The sequence below is a fragment of the Arctopsyche grandis genome, chromosome 4, assembly GCF_051622035.1.
Source record: "Arctopsyche grandis isolate Sample6627 chromosome 4, ASM5162203v2, whole genome shotgun sequence".
Classification (NCBI taxonomy): Eukaryota; Metazoa; Arthropoda; class Insecta; order Trichoptera; family Hydropsychidae; genus Arctopsyche; species Arctopsyche grandis.
The window spans coordinates 29,181,211-29,199,491 of NC_135358.1; the positions used below are offsets into that span (position 1 = coordinate 29,181,211).

The following is an 18,281-nucleotide window of genomic DNA, read 5'->3' on the forward strand; positions in this document are numbered from 1 at the left end:
AACGTTCTGATAAGCTATCAGATGTGTCCCAAAAGCCTCCCTTTAAAATTAAACCCGAACACTTTAATTCTAATTCTTGGCGTGCATACTCATGTACATATATTACATATCTTGTAGCTGTGAACATTGGAGGGGGTAATACAATCGAATTTATCGCTCGAAATCTAAAATTCACCCTCATGTTGAGTCCCGAACATCAACTATTAAAATGCTCAGGGGTGTACCGGAGATGGTAGATCGTTTTGAAATTTTGGTAGATTCCATCCCTTGAATAATAGCCGTTCCGCGGCGTACCGCATTGCATGTTTGCATTTATGCAAAATTGTATGTGTTCGAGATCGAAGTTTGTTTGCGGAATTGCGTTCTATGGGGTATTGAGTATTGAGGTATGTTGAGTTTTATTTCTTTATTCGCTTTTCCACATCGTGGAATTTTCGCGACGGTCGAAGCCCGAGAATGGAAGGAAAATAATAAGAAAATAAAGCGAAGCAGTTTCCGTGTGTGTGTGTGTGTGTGTGTGTGTGTGTGTGTGCGAGTTTGTATCTCCGTGGAGGCAAAGAAAAGACAGAAACATGACGTGTATAAATGGCTAAGAGGGAACCTTTTGTCTACGAGTCCGCTTTTAAAGCGTTACAGACAGACAGTTGAAAGAAAAAGAGTTATATTCAATGGTCACAACGGCCGAGAATGATTTATATTCGCGCACACATAACCCACTACCATTAAACATCGTTTTTCCATTTTTCCCTTGTTGTTATTATTGTGGGGGGGTGGAAATTCGCGAACTTGAATTCAAAATGAAGCCTCGTGTACTCGTTGCTGTACATATCTATAATATGAACATACATCACAATAATTTTATTAGGATGTGTACAGTGGTGTAGTGCTAAATAAATAAGAACCCGGTCGGTGTTTAATTTATGAATCCCTCCGCTTTTTTCCTTACTAAAAAAAAGTTGAATCCTAATATTGGTAGTTGAAATATTTATAGCAAAAAATCAAATAATAATCAACAAATATTCCTACTTGTTGAAATTATGATGTATTTTTTTTATATTTTATAAAAACTTCCATAATCTCTTCAACATCTTTGATTTTGCAAAACCCGTGTTTGTGTGTCAACAGCAGCATTTGCTTTTAGCAATGCTAAAACCATGTACATATGTATAGGTATACATATGTACATACATATGTCAAAAAACTATCAAATTTTAACATGTGAATTTATAGATTCATTTCAGATTCGTTTAAGCTGAGTTCCCTCATTATATCTATCCTCATGTGCGTATGGTCAATAGTTCAAAGCATGTTTTCTTTCGAAGTTTTGGGTGGTTTTAGATAAAAAAGTTCATTAAACCTCTTTTAAGTTTTGAATGTGCTCAGATTACTTTTCGATTGTGATCGTCGAGTGTTAGAACGAGAGTCTACTCACAATATTTTTTAATTGTACTCGAAAAACAATGTTTATATCAATCAAAGTGCCAGGGCGGCGACCTGGCTCAAAAATAAGTGCCAGGTCGGCGACCTGGCCCGACTACACCACTGGGTGTGCATTAAATTTAGTATTAGAATTTAGAACAAGGAGCTGTCAAAGGAGGCGGGACTACAAAACCGCACTCTACCGATTGACTGATCTACCTCTTATATTTCGATATTATAAATTAGAACAGCGTTTTTCATCCTAGGTACACATGGCCCCCTTGGGAGGCCCAGATCCTCTCAAGGGAGGCACAAACTAAAATTATAATTTTGGGGAGGCATAACGAAATCTAGGGGAGGCAGTCAGAATAAAATTATAATTTTTTAAATGTTTTATTTGTCATCAAACTGAATACACGTTTGCATTTCAGAAAATATACTAGCTTGTGAAAATATATTATGTAGATGGGGCGTTGCTTCAACGGTTGGCAAATATCAAGGATTTATCGCATATCTGAAAAAAGACATGCCAAATAATTTTAAAATAAGGTTGGGAAGGTTTACATGAATCTGAATTTAGTCGAGCTATACAATATCTCCTCTCAAAAGCTCCTAGTTGTCTTGATGTTGTAAAAAGAGGCGATCTCCGTATGTCACTAACAGCATTTGAGTCAGATAAAACTCGCTAGTTTACATCAGGGATATAGGGATCACACAAAATAAAATTATCTTTGAATTTATTGCTTATTTTAAATTTATTATGTATAAAAATAAATAATACGTACACGAACATATGTATGTATGTTCAAATTTGTAATTATAAAATAAAGTTTATATCATATATAATATTTTTAATATGTATTTCGCAAAAGGGGTCCACGGTCTAAAAAAGGTTGAGAAACGCTGAATTAGAATATTCTGCACTTTTACAATTTTAAATATTGATATTCTACATATTTTATTAATTATACTTTTGGTTTAGACTGTATATTATATGTACCCACATACTTGGGTGCATAAAATGCATGCACAAATGACACTCTGTAGCAGGATACAATTTGTCGTAGGTGGCCCAATTTAACTTTTGCGCTGCATATAAAAGTTAAACGGTAACTTTCTGTAGTATCGAAACACCTGCATTTGATATATTTACATTTGTAAATGCATACATACATTTGTGTAATATTATTCACCGTGCTATACGCTATATGTATGTACATGTATATATGTATGTATATATATATATATATATATATATATATATATATATATATATATATATATATATATATATATATATATATATATATATATATATATATATATATATATATATATATATATATATATATATATATAGTTCTGTGGGCTCTGAGGATTTCTGGGAATCCTTTGTTCGAATTTTCAAAAATTTTCACGACAAGTAGTTTATTATGGTTTTCAATTATCGGTAATAGAATCCGGATGAAAAATTGTTGATTTGGTCATTTATTAACGTCAATTAATGTTGCCCATATATAAATTTTTGATAAATCGGACTCGAAGAGATAACCATTGATCATCATATGTAAAATATAAGCTATCAGGGATGCTTAGATACTATAGGTATAATGAATGTAATGCTTTTTTTGTACACATGTATTGTATTATTTATTTATTTATTTATTTGTTTACATATGTATATACCAGAAAGGCCTTACAGGTAAACCCCAATGCGCCTTCCTGGTCAATTTCCAATGCAGCATTTTTATTACAAGTCGTTGAATTACGAGACACTGAAAAACTCGCATCTATGAATTGCACATACATTTTATTGTACATTAATCATACTCGAATAGTGGTGACATAGTAGGTAGGAAGGATTTTTAGTCAATTTTGTTATATTAATAGATGTGGCTTTAGGCGTCATATTGTTGTCAAGTGACGGTTGCCCACAGACAATCCTAAATAATTTTAGCATCAGTCGTATTTGATGCTTGGTGCTCGACGTATGTCCGATAAAAACTTCTCTGTTTGTTTATATTACTCGCAAGATGGGCTAGCATCGGTATAAATTGCACAATGTACTAAAAAAACACACAATTAACAACATGGGACACATTTTTATAAGTAAGTTGATCCGATTGTATTCCGTGCGTTGTAGCGTATTTATAGAGACGTACCGTGTAATATTGACAATAATTATTTATTCGTAAAGGCCCTTCTATTATTATTACATTTCTCTGACGGGAACCGTTTCAACAATAAAATCAGAGAAAATTGGCAAACTCTGATAGGAAACGATCGACCTGGAGTCACAGATATCCAAGTCTGACCAGCAGCACTACAGATGTACTCAATTATTTTCAATCGAGGTCAGCTCATGAGATCGAACCCGGCGCCTCTCGGTGTTAAGCAGAAGCTTAACGACCGAACTATGCTGCTGGCTATAGTATTTACATATGTATGTACGTAGTGCAATTTTTTTTGTTGACAATAATAGACTACTACTAAGGAGAATACAAAAATAAATTATGGTTTATATTTGCGGGAAAATAATATATAGTAATTTTCCGGGGGATGTAAAATACGTATAATATTATGATGTGCGTGGAAATTTCGCCACTTTGGCAGTGAAAGGAAAATATTGTCAGATACTCCACGGTACGTCCACATTGGGATGTTGAAAGTGCTCGGTGAAGTTTGCTAGTTTATATATTTAGATACATATATGTATGTATGTAGGTACTACATACATACATAAATATATACATGATGTTTTTAAAGAGGCCGCGAAGAAAGCCACCTGAGGCTCTCATGCATTTATTATGTACGACTGGAAGACGTCGCGTTTCGTCGTTTTTTCCCTCTTTTCCTTTAAAGCTTAATCGAATCAAAATACAATGAGAAATCGGTTATTGCGATCACGCGTATGCGAAATATTTCATTCGGTCGTGGCAAATTGTGCGAAGCACGCAATATCGAGGCGTAATGAATGGTCGACGAACGAATAAATCTCTCGGATTGTTGGAGAATCGCTGGTTTCCGCTCTCGTGCATATTTTTATGGGTCTCGGGGCAGAGTGGAAAATCGAGGGTGGATTGTTTATGGGTTACGATTTTCCGGAAACGAGTTTACGACGACCTTCTCTATGCGTTTTTCATTGCCTCAAATTGTGCCTAATTACAAAGTGAAACCTTAATTTGTTTCAAATATTATTACGTAATAAATATACGCACGCGGGTAACATTTCTACGGTGCACATACGTAATACATATACGCCCCTATTAGATTACACGCTTATACATACTATATGTATGTGTGTGTGTATACAATACTTATCACCAGGTGGCTGCTTTCGGAAAAATAATTATTCGTACGAGAAAGCGAAAGCGGATGGAAACACTTTCGGGGCTTTTATCATGATTCTTATCTATACTACATATAATATACATGTGTACTTACCCTTCTCGATGTTTAAGCTCATTCATCTAATGGAATATTTAATTTTACATCAACGTCAGAATATTTTTGTTCGTATTTTTCTTACTTTGTTATCATGTGTGGCTGTTCAATCAGGATCGCCATTGAATAATTTTTACTTATTATTTTTCTATATGTGTGTGACTCCACGCAAACAAATACAGTCTTGATATAAGGCTAATTTTCAAGCTCATCAAATTTTGATTTCAATTTTTACTTTATCTATGTACGTAGTAACAGTAGATGAAGTTTTGTGATTATGCGAAAATTCCAACTCGAGATTTTGACTGATTCGAATTCAGAATCGACACTGATCACGTTTTCATGATCTAGAAAAAATGTGTGTGTGTGTGTCTGTGTATTTTGGGGATTTTTTGAACAACGTTTATTCTAACGAACTGAAACTTAGTATCGGTTACTCAAATTCTTATCGACACGACGTAAATTTTTTTCAAATTTTTAAGTTGACCGGAAATGGTACCTCTCCTTATACATATGTAGGTGTCCTCTTTTTATTAAGTTTTTGGATTCAATTATCTCCCAAACCGCTCAAAAGATAAGACTGAATTTTTTTTACATGTAATAGAAATTATAAATTTTATATCCTAATATTTTTTGAATATTTTTACCTTAACCGGAAGTAGTACTTTAACTCTATAGAGGTTTTTTTATATTTTTCTCAGAACCCTTTTGGTTTATTGAACTGCAATTTCATATCTAGAATTTTAAGCTCAATACCTACTCAATAGTCACATACTTATCAAGTTATTTTATAAGTTTCTGACAATTTTTTTTCTTTTGATTCATTTTGTTCTGTATTTTTTATTGAAAATAATAAAATGTACACACAAACACATATGTATGTCAAATATCAAGTGTCTCCTTAATTTGACCTAAACTCGATAAAAAGACAAAGCCAATTTTTCGTATTTATGTAATTTAATGAATGAATAAATAAATAATTTTTGCGACGCACAGGTACCTACATATGTATAGGAGTAGGGTTTACAATAACTGCCCAAAAGAAAAATCCGGTTTTCGGTTTATTTTACAAATAAAAAGCCAGTTGACCGGCTTTCACCGGTTTCAAAAAATTAAGATTTTTTAAGTTTTAAATTTGTATGCAAAAAAAATGTTGCTTATAAATTAAATTGAGTTATAAAACATTATGAACTTTCATAAGATCATTATTATATATTATAATTACAAATATTACAAATAATAAAATTTGTATTATATATCAAAGCTGTTAAATGGTAGATCCTGAATACGTACAAATAAGTAAATGATTGAAATAAGCTACTATCAAGAATATATTAAAAAAATAATGTCTTACTTCGTAGAAAGACCGTAATCGTAGAATCGTGAATAAGAACAATGCTGGGATGAATTTGTGTTCGAAAACATAATAAATTATGAATTATTTCCATCTTTCAAAATTATTTTACACCTCTGTTTTAGCTTAAAACAACAACGAATTCTTACGTACGATAACGTTTTCTATACTTTTATACCTCAACACGCAAAAACTAGAAAACTATGGACATTTTGAAAGGGCTTGTGTGGGTTTGAAAGCCCTTGCGGGTGGGACATTTGAAATTCACAATTGTTAGTTTTGAGGAAAAAATATTAATTAAAAGAAAACCTTAAAAAGCCGGTTGATTGAGACAAAAAAGTCGGTTTTCGGTTTTTTGTAAAATGGCTTTTCGGTTCCGGTTTAAGCCGGCTTGCAAGTCCTCGTATAGGAGACAATGGATAAAGACGGAAATCCCAGTGTAAATAAACTGAGGTGTGCGTGTATGCACATGTACATATATACCTATTGTTGTACATATACATACATACACATATGTATATGTAGGACAGTTCCGTAGGGATTGGCGGGTGTGTCTGGAGACGGGTGTAATTTATTATCGGGACGTGAGTCCTGAGAGTCACTGCTACTGACCACAATTCACAGGGATACGACTGACGAACCATTGGAGGTGGGTGTGTGTGTGTATGGGGCATATAAAGCCTTTTGACAAATCCACATCATGTGTTGACTTTTTACACACAATTATACATATGTGTGTGTGTGTGTGCGGTAGAGAGTATGCACTATGTAGTAGTGGAAAGGCAATGATTGATGAGGCTTCGTTCGGCGAGACTAGAAGCATTAAGGAAATGCGTACCTTACGATGCGATGTTGCAGAGTAATTAAGTCACCTTCCCACTCCCGAGGCAAAATATCGAATTTCCTATCGGTTCTCCAGAAGCTGTGGAAATACCCTCGGGAAATCTATTGGACGTACTCGTATGAGCGCGCGTGTGGAGGTACTACCATGTAAATACGTTCATATTATACTTTACCCGTATGTTATAATATATTGACGCTTTTCTTCCATACTAAGTGAAAAGTGTCAGTTCGAATAAGCTAAGTGGATTATATTCGTACCCATATTATAGTATACAAACTACATATGTAGCTGAACCCGGCATGCTTTGCAATGCCACAATAACGCATGCAATTCCCGTTTCCGTTCTCGTTCCCGTTCCCGTTCCCGTTCTAGTTACCGTTCCCATTTGTCGGAAAAACACAGACAGCGAACACATTTGAAATAATTCAATTGTTTGTTTATTTTACCTAAAAACGCAGGTCGCGACATGAAAACATTTGAAATTATTGCGTTGCAATGACACTCATTCCCGTTTTTCCCGTTTCCGTTCCCGTTTTTGGGCGATTTTTTTCATAGTAATCTTTCCGGACATGCATACACCAAATTCTGAAAGTTGTGCAACACCAATGTTCCTGTACTCGTTCCCGTTACCGTTCTCCTTCCATTGCCTTTCCCGTTCCCGTTCCCACTTGTCGGAAAAACGCAGGCAGCGAACACGTTGGTCGCGACGCGAAAACATTTTTGAAATTATAGCGTTGCAAAGACATTTATTCCCGTTTTTCCCGTTTCCGTTCCCGTTTTTTACAGTGATCTTCCCGGACATGCATACAACAAATGCTGGAAGTTCCATCGTAATCGGTTCAGTGGTTTAGGAGCCTATTCGAGACACACACATAGACATTCATTTTGATATATATATATGTAGATAGATATGTGTTTGTATGTATGTTATACAAGTGAGGGTGCCAATGAGGTATCGGCCAGGGTTGGCTTTTGCAAAATTTAGTCTTTGGGTGTGTTGAAATGCAAATATGGTGTATAGCGAGAAATCGGGTGGTTTGCGATAAATTAAAACCTCTTCCTCAGCGCCAAGTTTATAATATATGTAAATGTCAAAGTTTGCTTTCAAATATTATGAATTACTTTTTAATTACGGTCTCCTTTAAATTTATGTGTTTTGTTTCATTTCAATAGTCTTTTGAAATCTATTTATTTATTCAATTAATAGCAAATTGCTAATTATATACAAAAAAAAAACAAAAATCATAAACTAGAACATAATAGAATATATTGAAATTGTTTTAACTTATATAATTACAACTTCCGCAGAGGTATCCATTAACAGCCTTCAAGAAGGCACAAATATTAGCACCTCTTATGTTTTCAGGAAGGGCATTATAGATTTGAACAACTCTATAGGAAACACCTGCTGCAGTTCTTGCTTTTTCTTAACTCTACCTATGTATAGTTAATTTATTCCTATTTCTAGTTTTATGATTATGCATATCTTTATTCCTTACTATGTAATTATTAAAATATTTAGATAATAGATTGTTATCAAGCTTACATATATACAAATTTTAATGTGCTTAATTTAAGACTTAATTTCTAATATCCAACCATTTCAATTCATCACGTTCAAAATTGCACGCATTGCCCTATTTTGTACTTTCTGTATTGTATATACATACTATGTATGTATTTCTAATGAATCCACTTCATTGCAATGATACTCGGGTTAGATCAGAAGTTCTCACGTTAAGTGGATGACTTTATTTTCGTCACCTCGAGGAATACAGTTGAAAACCAATGATTTTAATAAAAAAAACTTTTATAGTAAGCAGCGCAGGTAAATTTTCCGGTCGAATATATTAACGACACGGCAGGTAACGATTGCGTAGTGGTGCGATGACGATATAATTGACCCAATATATTACCCAGAGTTTTGGGTCAGCAGAATAGGGTTGTCAAGCGAACGGGAAATGAGCTACGTAATTTACAGCACCTTCCCCCTCCTCCCCCGCATTCAACCCCTTTGAAGCGTGAATTATTTTGTTCCCAATAAATGAGGTCGATGTAGGGGTAGGGAATGACAAAAAAAATCGTATGCAAATTTTTTATATATACATATACTCATCATTTATATTACGAGTGGCGTTCGATTTGACAATAAAGGATAATGTTACAAATTGATGTGTATGCGTACTGAATTTGGGTTTGATTTGATTTTTGACCTACATATGAAATTGTTTGCTACGTACATTTATTTATTTTTGTGAAAATTCAACAGTTTATTACAAGCATGGGTAAATTATGTATATTTTTTAAAAAGAAAACCATTTATAAAATTTTTGCATAAATTAGATATTAACAAAAATAATAATAATAATTCCATATACTATGAAAAGAATTTAGAAATAAATGAAAACACATAGAAGTAGGTTAAATAAATATGTATGTAAATGCATACATATGTACATATATAGAAGTCAAAAAAATGTCTCGACATCGTTTTCGTGTTAAGAGATGTCGATATCGTAGTACAATCTCGACATTGCATATGTTTGTCTCTAATTCTAATTCTCATCATCAAATCGTACTTAACTCGTAGAAAGCTAGTGGTTAGCGTAAATAATGAATTATCGTCTCCAAAAATAATCGCAGCTGGCGTTCCGCAGGGGAGCTTGCTTGGCCCACTCTTGTTCTCCATATATATAAATGACATACCTATTCCAAAAAACTGTCACATAGCCCTATATGCAGATGATACAGCTTGCTTCACAAGTAGCAAAAAACCAGACACTATTCTTAAAAATCTTGAATTTGCAATTAAAGCAATGACTGAACACTTCACTAAGTGGAAAATTCAAATTAATCAAACCAAAACAGACGCCATATTCTTTAGTGTTAGAAAACATAAGCCAAGTTCAGATCTGAAAATCCCCTCTGGAGAAAGTCTGAAATGGCAGTCAGTAATAAAATATTTAGGAGTAACGTTTGATAAAAGAATGAGATGGGCACCTCACATTGAGGCAGCGAAATGCAAGGCGATGCGGGGTATATCCTCAATATATCCAATATTTAATCGCCATAGTTCTTTATCAACGCTAAATAAAATAAAATTATATCGCGCGCTCATATTACCATTATTAACCTATGCTTCACCTGTATGGAATAACGCCTCGAATACTAACCTTTCCAAGCTCCAAGTAATACAAAATAAATCCCTTAAAATAATTTATAATACACCCATATATACTAACCTGAAAAAACTGCATGCTATATATAATATTCCGTTTGTTACAGACATTACTAACAAACTAACCAGTAGATTCTATGAAAGAATCACTAATAACCATACTAACACACTTGTGAAGAGTCTCGGTGATTACAACAAAATGTCTATACCCTTCAGGTATAAACACAGATTACCTAAACACAATCTGCTTTAGGTCATCGACTTTAGAGAGTCTTTAATTAATATTATGTATTAGATGTATTATGAACATTTATAAGGATTGTAAATAGGTTTTTGAGCTCTTTTTCCTATTATGCTTTAGATTAACATTAGAATAATATAATACTGTGATTACTAACCAAATTAAATTAAAATTGTAAAATAGAAAATGATCAGTAGATCAGTAGCTATTAAAATAGATATAAGATGTATTGTGAACATAATTTAGTAATAATAAAAAGCATTTAAAAATCAAATCAAATCAATATGTTTGTACATACATACGTATGGGTATAGTATCATAATATGTATACGTACATACATATGTGTATGTACATATGTTCACTATCTACATACTTTGCTTTGTTTTGTCGTACGTATTGCTATTACGACCACTCAACATTCGCCTGGCTCGGATCATAAAGCACTATTTGTCTGCATATACAGTTCTCTGGCGGTCGTCAACCTTTTCCTCGTTTAAAAGTTTTATTATCGCAAAGCTAATTTTACATTATCTTTGAGATTCTTTTTAAGGACTTTAAGTTACGGTTTCACCTCCCAAACATAAAATTCGTGGGTAGCTGTTTATAAACTTGGTAATTTAGCCGTAAGATTTATAGCATAATAATAATAGTAAAATTTTATTTTTGTTTCAGGTTAGTGCTTCTTCTCTGCTGTAATATCCTAGTGTGATGAATTATAAATTTGGTATGTAGAACTGTTGGAAATGTTATTGAGGAGATTATATTAAGATTATATAAAATTTGAGCGAATTTTCCAAAAGCGTTAAAAAAAATCGGATGTGACCAACCCATGACTTTATCTATTTATTTGAGGAATATAAGAAGGTCACATAAAAAAAATCGATCTTGAACCGTACTATGAGAGCATTTTCGATACAAATTGAGCGCAAATGTAGGGAAACTTGCAATTCCGGTTCTACTTTCAGTTGTCGGATTTTGTTAATAAAAAATTTGTTACTTAAAATTAATATAAATATTATACACAATAAATATCAAGAAGATTAGAATAATTTAAAAAAAAATGCTACTTCCGGTTTATAAACTCTGATCAAAGCCTTATTACGTCGTATCGATAAGACTTTCAGTAACCGATACAAAGTTTCAGTTCGATAGGACTAGCGGTGTTCAAAAAATCCCTAAAATACACAGATACATACGCACACACATTTTTTATAAATCATTTTATTTTTTATTTTTAAATGCTTTTTATTATTACGAAATTATGTTCACAATACATCTTATATCTATTTTAATAGCTACTGATCTACTGATCATTTTCTATTTTACAATTTAATTTAATTTGGTTATTAATCACAGTATTATATTATTCTAATGTTAATCTAAAGCATAATAGGAAAAAGAGCTCAAAAACCTATTTACAATCCTTATTAATGTTCATAATACATCTAATACATAATATTAATTAAAGACTCTCTAAAGTCGATGACCTAAAGCAGATTGTGTTTAGGTAATCTGTGTTTATACCTGAAGGGTATAGACATTTTGTTGTAATCACCGAGACTCTTTTTATAAATCATGAAAACGTGATCAGTGATAGATTCTGGGTTCAAGTCAGTCAAAATCTCGAGTTCGAATTTTCGCATGGTCACAAAACTTCATCTATTGTTACTGCGTACATACACATGTACGTAGTAACAATAGATGAAGCATGTGATTTTATTTTTTATTCATATTTTGTTTTATTTATTTTACTTTTTCTTTCTCCTTTGTACATTTTTATGTACTATTTTAATTGTATTATTATTTTTCTTTTGCTACTTTATTATTATTATTTTATTTTACCATGTATTCTGCATTTCAATTTTTCTGTTTTTTACTAATTTTACTTGTATTTATATCTTTGTTAAATGTAGGCCATTGTGGCGCATTAGGTTCTTCCTGTAATGCCACAATGGTCCAAAACTATTAATAAATAATAAAGTAAAAAAAAATAAAGGCTACGCAGGTGATGCGTGAAAATGTGGAAAAATGAAAAAATCGAAAAGTTAATATACATATGTATTTCTGAAAAAGTTATTTACTTTTCGTCCATTTAAAGTGGGATTAGAAGTGCTTTTAGTGTTTCACCACGTGTGTACTAGCAGCAGGCAGGATAATAAAGGAAAATGATTATATGTATATATGTAGGTAATAGTTGCGAATCCCCGGTTGAGATGTGTTGCCATGCGATGGGACGAATATGCGTAGTGGTCCGCACACGTAGACGTTCCCGTTCACGTACACGTAGACGTAGACGTACACGTGTACGGACCATGGTTATTGCTCAGTTACGGCCCTCGTTACTACGACAACAACCTTACCGAATCCGCCATTCTAGGCCCCAAATGGGAGTCTGCGCTTTAACTAAATTTAATCACACGACGAAGACCAACCCCCGACACGACACGCGACGCGACTTACTTTACTCGCGTAAAAACCCGCACGCAACAACATACCTACATACATACGTATATGTCCATAGGTACATACATACACATTTATTTATTTATTTATTTACAAATATACCAGGAAGGCTTAATGCGCCTTCCTGGTCCACATCATTATTACATAGATACATGTAAATCTAAACAATATCTGACATCTATGGTCAGATATTACAAACATCGTATTAATACGATAAATAACAATGAATAACTTTCATGTAACAATACGATTTTTTTTTATATTCGATAAACAACCACAGAGACATCTATGGTGAGCAATATGGCGAAACCTAAGATATAACAATAACTAAAGGTTCGCAACAGAAAATTGGGAAGGAAACGCCAATTTTTACAGGAATCGTTTCAATGAAAATCAGAAAAATTGGCAAATTCTCATAAGAAATGATCGACCTTGACAAACCAAGGTCTGGTCAACAGCGAGACTTAGCGGGAATCGAACTCGTAACATCAAGTACGAAATAATTCAACATTCACCACTAGACCTCGCTGCTGGTTATCTTTTAGAACAGCAGCTCTCAACATTTTAGCAGGCCATTTCCCAAAATTATACCCCCCAATCTTATATTAGAAGCCGAGTTTTGTAAATAAGCGATTTTAAATGCGACGGAGAAGAAAAATCACATATTCATATCACTAATCTACTGGTAAATGTTTGGGAAGGTTGGTTACACGATCGCGATCGTTCCTTCACAATCGCACATTATTTAGGATGATTTTATTGGTTGAACATAACGAAGAATAGGTTTTCTACATACGAACGATCAGTTTAGTGTAAAAAGGCGAGAAAAATAGCGGATCGGATTTGTTCCATTTATATTTAGATTATTTGTATAGATTTGTATAGCGGGAATCGAACTCGTAACATCAAGTATGAAATAATTCAACATTCACCACTAGACCACGCTGCTGGTGATTGTATGTTTGTAAAAACAATGTGCTAGTATAGTATCACTCAAGTTCCCAGCCTCCGTGTAATGCAGACGGCCGAGGGTCCCGAGTCAGACGTTCCGGATCCCGGTCTCTAGGAACCCAATTAGCGGAATTTATTCGTTTGGCCGATTTTGCATGTGAGCGTTGGAGGCAACCCGGCAATTAGGTCTAATCTGATTAGGCCAGGCCGACAATTGTGGCTACTTGACGCGCGTGCGCTATCCAATCCATTCTCTGTGCACGCTCTCAAATCTCAAATTTTTAATTGCAGGCACGCGATTACTCTTCTTCGGTCGTCAAGCCACACCATAGCTTAGTATTCTACCTATACATGTGTATATTTTAATCTATACCAGGAAGGCCTAACAGGTCACCCCAATGCGCCTTCCTGGCCAGAAACATTGTACATATGATACAAAGTAAATACATATAAATTAACACCCTCAGAGACAACTATGATCAAATGTATAAATTTGCAACGTTTTTAAACAATTCAGCGAAATTCAGTAAATACATATCAATTAACATCTACACAGATACATTAATGGTCAAATTTGTAAATTTGCAGCATTTTATACAATTAAGCGAAATTAGAGATTGATGAAGACTCGAGATTTGCGAGAAAATGGGCAAGGTTGCCAAATGGTTGGAACCGTTTCAATGAAAATTAGATAAATTGGCAAACTCTGATAGGAAACGATTGACCTGGAATTCACGAATCCAAGGTCTGGCCAGCAGAAACCAGTGGGATTTAAACTCGTGACCACTCTGTTCAAAGCATTATATGCTAACCACTGGTCTATTCTGCAGGTTTTATTTAGATACATACATATGTACATATAACCAGAAGCGTGGACTAGTGGTTAGCATATTATGTTTTCGAGTAGAGTGGTCACGGTTCGATTACCACTAGTAGCTGCTGGCCAGACCTCGGTTTGTGACTCCAGGTCGATCGTTTCCTATCAGAGTTTGCCAATTTTTTTTATTTTCATTGTAATGCCTCCCGTAAATTGGCATCTCCTTTAATATCGCCAATTTACGACTTGCAAATCGTAAGTTATTCAGCGTCTTGAGGTTCGCCGATTTGTAGATGTCACTGTAGACGATGTTTGTATGAATTCACATTGTATCTGTATTAGTACACTCGTCGCTTTAGAGCAATCTGTAAAGGCGTTCATTTTTAATACCTAATGCGGCCCTTCATTAGAAAAGTTTGCTCAGGGCTGCCCTTGCGATGATACTTGATCGGGTACAACACTAGTTTATTATAATGATAAAATAAAATGAATAATACATTTGAACAGTTTCGTGTACGCCTTACGGGATGTTTTCTCATATAAATTAACGTCTGTTATATTCTGAATATAATCTAGCCGTTTTGTTAACGTCAGTTATATTCTGAATATAATCTAGCCGTTTTATTTTCCGTTGACATTTGTCAGTGTGTTTTGACTTCGTTTCAAACACCTATGTTTTCCAAATTCTATTATTCCACATTTAATTGTGAGATTGGAATGGTTACAAGAGGAGAGAAGTTATAATTGACGTTGGAATCAATGTGGTGGTGGTGGTGGGCAAAGTTTGAAGATGAGTGAGTGGGCCATAAAGTATGTCATTTGGTTAACATTGTATGTATGTACATATGTACATACATATGTATGCACTTGACGAAAGGGTTCTCCAATCAATCGGAAGTCAAATACTCCACATTTGATTATACACTTGAAAACGAATCGTTAACGCGCTACGCCAACACACAACGCACAAAATCTAATTAGAGCGAACGCAGCTGAATTTTCGTGTCATTTAAAGCATACGTATGTATGTACATACATACGTAGATGAACATCCATCCATGAGTAGTACGTAAATTGTAAAGGTCTAGTCTTTGGCCGTTTACGTTTACTAAGTGGTCGTGTGCAGTTTCACACGGTTGTGCGGTGCGGTGCAGTCGTTAAGTGCACGCTAATTGCCTAATAATATTTGTGGTGGAGTGCCGCCCCCTGGAGACCACCTAATTGGGGGCGCCTTTACGCTTTTACGTTGGCCAGATGCGCCCTTATTTAGAGCCAGCGCGCACGGCCCTGCCGTGACGTACGGCGCCGTTAATAACGCTAATTGTCGGATTAACGGACCGGACCGGACCAGATGATGATGGCCACGACTCCACTCCACTCCACTCATCTTTTGCTTTTCCACTTACTACAAATGTACATATGTGCATCTGTTGCCTTATAGCAAGTGGGCCCCGCTATCTGTTAAAAAATATGGGCCCTCAGCAAAATTAAATAACTTTTTGAATATTTCATTTTACGTGTGTAAAAATTTACAGAATATTGCACTTTGGGTATTTCAACAAAACGATATACACAAACAACTAATACTTGCTTTTACAGCGTTAAAGGATCGGTAAAAATTTTTTATAAGGGTGAAAAATGTAAGTTTTTAACATTTGCGGGGGCCCTTTTCCAACCTCAAGATTATGTACATATATATTCTTATGTAAAAACTACCTACTGAAATTAAAAATGGGAATAAATAAATTTCAATGAATAATGTAAAGTGCCCAAAACAATTTTGATAGGACGATTCAACTCGGTTGTTAGAAGTGATCTAGAGTATAATGCGATTGTGTGGAATCCACATGAAGCAAATTACTCTCTTATGATCGAAAAAGTGCAAAAAGCATTTCTTCGTTTTCTCTATAGAAAGAGTTTGGGTACTACCCATATCTCTATCCTACTCTTTTCCTTTTGGGCATGCTTGCGTATGGAACTTTATTTAACATTAATTCGTTTCGTTCTCCAACTACTGCGTGGTAATACGTCATGCCCGTTGTTGCTGGAACAGTTGGGACTTTATGTACCTAATAATTATGTGCGTGGTAGATATCATAATTTAATGGTTGTACCTCCTGCTCGCAGAGTTCTTTTTCGAATGGCTCCCATACCAAGAGCTATTCGACTTCTCAATGAAATCGTTGCTGCCGTCCCTGAATGCGATATTTTCCACCTCGGTGAGCGTAGATTATCGGATATTATTTTAACACTAGTGTTGAGCCCGTTGATTTCAACGGGTGGTTTCGAAAAGGAATTGAAACTCGAATAAAAATAAAGCTAAAGATATTGAATCGACTGGTTTCGGAAAGAAATTAATGCACGAATTAGAAATTACGAATGACAAATTACGAAGTGATTACGAATTACGAATTACGTTTTGTACATCGCCGACGCCCCGACGCCTTTGCCCCCAGCGCCCCCGATGCCTCTGGCACCCCGGGGCCTTCGCCCCCGGCGCCTCCGACGCTCTGGGGCCGTCGCCCCCAGCGCCGCCGACGCCTCCTGTGCTCCCAGCGCCCCCGATGCCTTCGGCACCGGGGGCGCTGGGATTTTTTGTAGTGGGGGAAATTTTTGTAGTGAGAAAAAAATAAAAGAATATTCCCATCGCCTATATGTTATAAATTATCGCAAAATTTAAAATAAAATAAATTTTTTTACTTGGGCAACAAATTTTTAAGTGTGCAAAAAATCTTTAAAAAATTCCCAACAACTTTATGATATAAATTATTGTATAAAAAGGTTGGTTACACTAGTCCAAAAAATTATTACTAATTATAGTTTTGTTAACTATGTTATATTATAGTTGTTAGTTTTAGTTAAAAATTGTTAATTGTTAAATAATTCATTAGCAATTTGCTATTTAATAATAAATAAATAAATGTAGAGTTTTTCCTAATGCATCAAATGTGGTTACTAGGCATTGCAAAAACCCTTGGGGGATTTCGACAACGTCATCATCACTATCATTATCATTAAGAGTCGCTCAGTCGGCGATGGCGCTATTAGGCGAATTTTCCGCGAAAAAATCTTCATTAACATTTTTTTTACAATTTGTTTGTGATGCTTTTTTTTTTCAACATAAAATATTTAAAAATACAGTTTATTTTGGAAGAAAATTTTTGGTAGTCAGTTTTTTCTAACGCGATTTTCGTAGATGGACGCCCACAACCTCTTAAATAAAATAAAAAAAATCGGCTTTTATTTCTTATATAGTCTTTAACCCTTTGAGTGCTGACGTCTTTTCTGTTGAAAGTCCTCGACGCTGAAAATTTCGCCAACATTTCCAATTAAAATTATTTAAAAATCCAATAAAAATTGTAGCTTATCCAAACAAACCCTAGATAACTACGGCCGAGGATTTCAAGTGTTGTAAAGGTGTGTTTAGACTCTAATATATCTTGCAACAATATAAAATAAACAAAAGTAGTCTATAAATGAATGTATTTTTCCAAAACTAGTTCCATCTTCTTCATTGATGTTAAAATGTAATGCTCATAATCTAAATACTAAGTCACAATCTAAAATAC

At 34.5% G+C, this 18,281-nt stretch overlaps 2 protein-coding genes across 3 annotated transcripts in view; both read left to right on the forward strand.

Annotated features, from left to right (window-relative positions):
* The window catches only part of LOC143911118 (lysosomal dipeptide transporter MFSD1-like), a 356,706-nt gene that overhangs the window by 122,693 nt on the left and 215,732 nt on the right, over nucleotides 1–18,281 (forward strand). The window lies entirely within an intron of this gene.
* Hs3st-A (Heparan sulfate 3-O sulfotransferase-A) overlaps nucleotides 1–18,281 on the forward strand; it is a 218,540-nt gene that overhangs the window by 54,116 nt on the left and 146,143 nt on the right. Inside the window, exon 1 of one of the 2 annotated variants that reach the window (XM_077429875.1) lies at nucleotides 11,154–11,205. The exons of the other annotated variant lie outside the window; for it this stretch is intronic. The gene's annotated coding sequence lies outside the window, so the exon portion shown is untranslated. Of the gene's footprint in view, nucleotides 1–11,153; nucleotides 11,206–18,281 lie in introns of those variants that run through there. 2 annotated transcript variants of the gene reach the window in all.